Source organism: Dama dama, chromosome 6 (genome assembly GCF_033118175.1).
Source record: "Dama dama isolate Ldn47 chromosome 6, ASM3311817v1, whole genome shotgun sequence".
Taxonomy (NCBI): domain Eukaryota; kingdom Metazoa; phylum Chordata; class Mammalia; order Artiodactyla; family Cervidae; genus Dama; species Dama dama.
In genome coordinates, this window is record NC_083686.1 from 16,629,401 (window position 1) to 16,635,400 (window position 6,000).

Below are 6,000 nucleotides of genomic sequence, written 5' to 3' on the forward strand. Positions count from 1 at the left end.
CAGCCAAAATATAAACCCTCTATTTGAAGGTCATAAAACCTGTATCATGACATACAACATATTACATTACAATTGTTTCCTTGTAATTGGAACTGACTCCAACTAGCATGTAAGCTTTTCGAGGGCAAGGATCATATCTTTCTGTGACTCCCACTACCTAGTATAGTAAATGCTCAGAGTTATTGAATGAATGAATATACATAAAACTTGTATACTAATAATGCAAGTAGAATTTTAGGTAACATATATATTTTTATCATCTTAAACCTTGCTGATATTCTCATTTATCATTCTTGCTTCTTTAATATATTCTTACATGTTTTAAAGCAATTATTATTTTTAATAATCCATAAAATGCTAACAAAGAGATATCTCTTTATGGAAAATAAATGTATATTCTTAAAATGTTTTCAACCATAAATTTAAAATAAAAACAATTCTCTTAAATTAAAATACAACAATATATATACAGTACTCTTATGCACATTTTCTGTCATGGTCTACAAGCTTGTGAAGTTCACTCTATAATCATAAATGATCATTTAACATCTTTTGGGAGACTGCTTTGGATGAAGGGTACTTCTGACAGTAACAATAATTTTGATTCCATGAATTATTCCTTACTTGGTTAGTAAAATACATATCGTTCCAAATTTGACATGATGAAACTCTTCTGCCTATTAAACAGTTCTGAGCCAAGCTGTTTATTGAGGCTGGGTTAAGAAGTGCTGATTCTGAGGGCTGGGGCCCCCATATCTTTTGTTCATTTTGCACATAACACTAAAACTCAGTGTCTGAGACTCAAATATTTGTCAATTTAATAAATAAAAGAATTCTATAGAATGCCTTGGAGCTAGATTGTGAAGAGAGAATTTGCAGGCTATTCCTTGAGCTAAAATTCACAGTTGGCCCAATAACTAAAATGATCATTTTTAGGTCTTTACTCCCCCATAGACCTCTCTAAGCAGGATTTTCTCTCTGGCAGTCACCACCAGCCTTCTCTTATTTCTCTATTTCCTTCACTGTATGAAAATCCCAAAGAAGTTCATTATTTTCATCCACAGTGAACAACTTCTTTCCATCTTTGCCTGCAAGCACTATGGAGATGGTCACTTCCTCCTTATTTTAAAAATAAGCATTACAGGAAAATATTGAAAGAAAGGAACATGGATCAAGGAGAGTAAAAAGGAAAATACGTGCTCATTTGTTGCCAATCCCAGACCCTTGCAAGCTGAGCCAAAGACCTTCCATCTCCGCTTGCCTGCTCACATTTCCCAGGGATGGGCGGTGCAAAGAGACTCCGGTGGTTCCAGGGTTCTCTCCCTGCCATCTGCAGATCCCAACTGTGCTAGAAATGCTCTGCCGTTGTTCCCAGAGCAATTCGTACTCACTCTGCTGTGAGCCTGCAGTTGCCAGTGGTTTTCTCCCTCGCTCCTGACAGTCTTGATATTTCTCTTTGCACCGTTGGGCTTCCTCCAAGAATGCCGAGTGAACGGACAGCAGCTGGGAAGACATCAGGAAATTAGACCCTGTAATTCCGCTGTCACAGAGAGCAGAGTCCTCCCAGTGACTTGAAGACCCAGACCTGTGAGAGTGGGTAGAGCTAAAGTTCCTGAGCTGGCATATCATTTGACCTTCTCAACACCAAATATCTGAAATGCTCACGCGTGGAGTCTTGTCCATTTTTAGTAATCTCATGCTAAATATCTCAGTATAGGAGATTTCCTTATACTTGGCTCCATTTTTTAGCACATACAAAACAATACGTTCCTTTTAAAACAGAAAACTCTTTTTTTCTGGCTTTAAAAATGAATAGAATACAATTGCTTTCCAATGTTGTGTTTCTGCTGTACAAGGAAGTGGATCAACTATCTGCATACATACACCCCCTCCCTCTTGGACCTCCCTCCCACTCCTCGAGGTCATCACAGAGCACCGTCCTGAGTTCCCTGCGCTACAAAGCAGCCTCACCAGCCATCTATTTTACACATGGTAGTGTATATATGGGCTTCCTTGAGAGCTCAGCTGGTAAAGAATCTGCCTGCAAGACAGAAACCCCAGTTCAATTCCTGGGTCAGGAAGATCCCCTGGAGAAGGGATAGGCTACCCACTCCAGTATTCCTGGGCTTCCCTGGTGGCTCAGATGGTAAAGAATCCACCTGCAATGTGGGAGGCCTGGGTTCAATCCCCGAGTTGGGAAGATCCCCTGGAGGAGGGCATGGCAACCCACTCCAGTATTCTTGCCTGGAGAATCCCCATGGACAAAGGAGTCTGGCGAGCTACAGTCCATGGGCTTGCAGAGTCAGACACACGACTAAGCGATGAGCGACTAAGCTTAGCACCGCACAGTATGTGTGTGTGTATATGTATCTCAATCCGAATCTCCCAACTTGTCCCACCCTCCCTTCCCTCACTGTGCCCACCTGTCTGTTCTCTATGTCTCGGTCTCTAGTCCTTCCTGCCCTGCACATAGATTCATCTATACCATTTTTCTAGATCCCATATATATGCGTTAGTATAAGACATTTGTTTTTCTCTATGACTTAACTCACTCTAAAACAATAAATTATATTAAAATAAGTTTTAATCAGTTATTAAGTTTTAATCAGTCAATAACTTCTTTTAAAATACATTTTGATCAGTTATTAAATTCTTTTAAAATAAGTTGTAATCAGTTATTAAGTTATTTAATAACTTGGAAGATAAAGGTATAACTTATCAAAGTGTGTAACCAAAAAAAAGATAGGCGGTTTATAAATTTTAATTAGCATCCCAGTGAACATCTGCTTATGGCTGGGAGTCTGCCAAGTCACCTGTTCTAGGCCACGCTTGGCACGGTGAGCAAGTTCAGATATCTTTATAGCAGAAGGTACCGGCAGCATCAGTTTACTTCAGTCTCCACGGTAATCCCTGAATATCACAGCTCAGCACAGAGCACCATATGCACTGCTTCACTGATAAACTGCTTTACCAGCAGGCGCTGTAATAAATCATACACGATGAAGATGATGATGATGACGAAAAGTCATAAAACAAACACAGATGCCATCCAGAGCTCCAGCATTGTATGAACATCCCCATGGGCCTGGGCTGCTCTGGGCATCTCAAAACACACCACGGATATTTCTTCTAGCCCTCTGAGATTGCTCCCTAGCATAAGGAAACAAAGCTTTGTCTCTGTACCTTTCTCATGGGGCCAGGGTTTTGTGTGGATATTAACAAAGCATAACAAAATGTGCTTCCTCCTTTCTGTGTTACAACGACAACAACAACAACAAAAAAGTCCTTAAAATAGAATTTTCTTGGCCTGTTTTCTTATCTAAAATCTCCCAGTCCATAAAACTTTTGAGTGAGAGACTCCAAAAATTAAGCGCCACCACATTTGGCTACCGTTACATGGCCGCAAGTTTATCAGCTTCTCAGATCTTGGAATCTTTTCCACTTGTGTGACCTGATTCCTCATTTACACTCTTTGGAATTTAAAAGCCAAAATCAGACATAGAGCCAGATCTTGCTATCAAGACACTCTTGTCTTATCTAAAAAACTAGAAAAGACTCACCTGTGAAGGACGTGTTCACAGAGTAAACTGCCCCCTGCTCAGGCCCTTTCAATCCCCCCCACTGCCCATCTCCCTCCAAGCCTTCTCTCTTGACCAAGACTGCAACAGACCAGGGGTGATGAGCCCCAGACCACCCCAAGCATATTCCTCAGCCCCCAGGTCCATGACCTCAGCCCCCAGGACAGCCCAGCTGGCCTCCCTCCTAAATCCAGCCATCATACTTCTAGGTTCCTGAAAAAGAAAGGAAAGTGAGGTCGCTCAGTCGTGTCTGACTCTTTGCAACCCTATGGACTGTAGTCTCCTAGGCTCTTCCATCCATGAGATTGTCCAGGCAAGAATACTGGAGTGGGTTGCCATTTCCTTCTCCAGGGGATCTTCCCAACACAGGGATCGAATCCAGGTCTCCCACACTGCAGGCAGACTCTTTACTGTCTGAGCCACCAGGGCCTCCTGAAGTTAAGTATGTATATGCTTTTTAATTGATGTAGCCTTCCCTTTTCTCCTCCTCCTAGAAATGACCCTCTTAAAATATAAATAAGATCTCTTTTTTTTTTTTTTTTGCTTAAAACCAATAGCTTTTAAGTGTACATGTGTGTTCAGTCATGTCCGACTCTGTGACCCCAATGGACTCTAGCCCACCCGGCTCTTCTTTCCATGGAATTCTCCAAGCAAGAATACTGGAGTGGATAGCCATTTCCTACTCCAGGGAATCTTCTTAAACCAGGGATCTAATCTGCATCTATTGCATCTCCTGAATTGACAAGCAGATTCTTTACCACTGTGACACTTGGGAAGCCAGCTTTTAAGTGTACCTAGATGAATTTTAAACTCTTTATTACAGACTATATAAAAAGTCTCTCTTTTTTTCTCTCCAACTGCTGCCTCCAATCTCTCCAACCACTTCCTCCCTAGCAGCTTCAGTTCAGTTGGTTCAGTTCAGTCACTCAGTTGTATCCGACTCTTTGAGAAGCCATGGACGGCATGCAGCACACCAGGTTCCCCTGTCTATCACCAACACACGGAGCTTGCTCAAATTCATGTCCATCAAGTCAGAGATGCCATCTAACCATCTCATCCTCTGTCGTCCCCTTCTCCTCCTGCTTTCAATCTTTCCCAGCACCAGGGTCTTTTCAAATGAGTCAATTCTTTGAATCAAGTGGCCAAAGTATTGGAGTTTCAGCTTCAAAATCAGTCCTTCCAATGAATATTCAGGACTGATTTCCTTTAGGATTAACTGGTTGGATCTCTTTGTAGTCCAAGGGACTCTCAAGAGTTTTCTCCAACACCACAGTTCAAAAGAATCAGTTCTTTGGTGCTCAGCTTTCATTATGTTCCAACACTCACATCCATACATGACTACTGGAAACCATAGGTTTGACTAGGTGGACCTTTGTCATCAAAGCAATGTCTCTGCTTTTTAATATGCTGTCTAGGTTGGTCATAGCTTTTCTTCCAAGGGGAAAGAGTCTTTTATATTCATGGCTGCAGTCACCATCTGCGGTGATTTTGGAACCCAAGAAAATAAAGTCCTCATTGTTTCCCCATCTATTTGCCATGAAGTGATGGGACCAGATGCCAAGATCTTAGCTTTCTGAATGTTCAGTTTGAAGCCAAATTTTTTACTGTCCTCCTTCACTTTCATCAAGAGGCTCTTCAGTTCTCTTCACTTTCTGCTATAAGGGTGGTATCATCTGCCCATCTGAGCTCATTGACATTTCTCCCAACATATTGATTCTAGCTTGTGCTTCATCCAGCCCAGCATTTCACATGGTAAACTCTGCATATAAGTTAAATAAGCAGGGTGACAATATACAGCCTTGACGTACTCCTTTGCCAATTTGGAACCTTTCCATTGTTCTATGTCCAGTTCTAACTGTCGCTTCTTGACCTGTATACAGATTTCTCAGGAGGCAGGTCAGGTGATCTGGTATTCCAATCTCTTGAAGAATTTTCTACAGTTTGTTGTGATCCACACAGTCAAAGACTTTGGAGTAGTCAATAAAACAGATGTTTTTCTGGAACTCTCTTGCCTTTTCAATGATCCAAAGGATGTTGGCAATTTGATCTCTGGTTCCTCTGCCTTTTCTAAGTCCAGCTTGAACATCTGTAAGTTCACAGTTCATGTACTGTTGAAGCCTGACTTGGAGAATTTTGAGCATTACTTTGCTAGCGTGTGAGATGACTGCAATTGTTCGGTAGTTTGAGCATTCTTTGGCATTGCCTTTCTTTGGCATTGGAATGAAAACTGACCTTTTCCAGTCCTGTGGCCACTGCTGAGTTTTCCAAACTTGCTGGAACATTTAGTGCAGCACTTTAGTAACATCATCTTTTAGGATTTGAATTAGCGCAACTGGGATTCCATCACCCCACTAGCTTTATTCATAGAGATGCTTCCTAAGGACCACTTGACTTCTCATTCCAGGATATCTGGCTCTAGGTG

At 41.6% G+C, this 6,000-nt stretch overlaps 1 protein-coding gene across 1 annotated transcript in view; it reads right to left on the bottom strand.

Annotated features, from left to right (window-relative positions):
- ARHGAP24 (Rho GTPase activating protein 24) overlaps positions 1-1,410 on the bottom strand; it is a 621,697-nt gene extending 620,287 nt beyond the window's left edge. The window contains exon 1 of the mRNA XM_061145608.1: positions 1,392-1,410. The gene's annotated coding sequence lies outside the window, so the exon portion shown is untranslated. The remainder of the gene's footprint in view (positions 1-1,391) is intronic.
- Between the last annotated feature and the right edge of the window lie 4,590 nt (positions 1,411-6,000).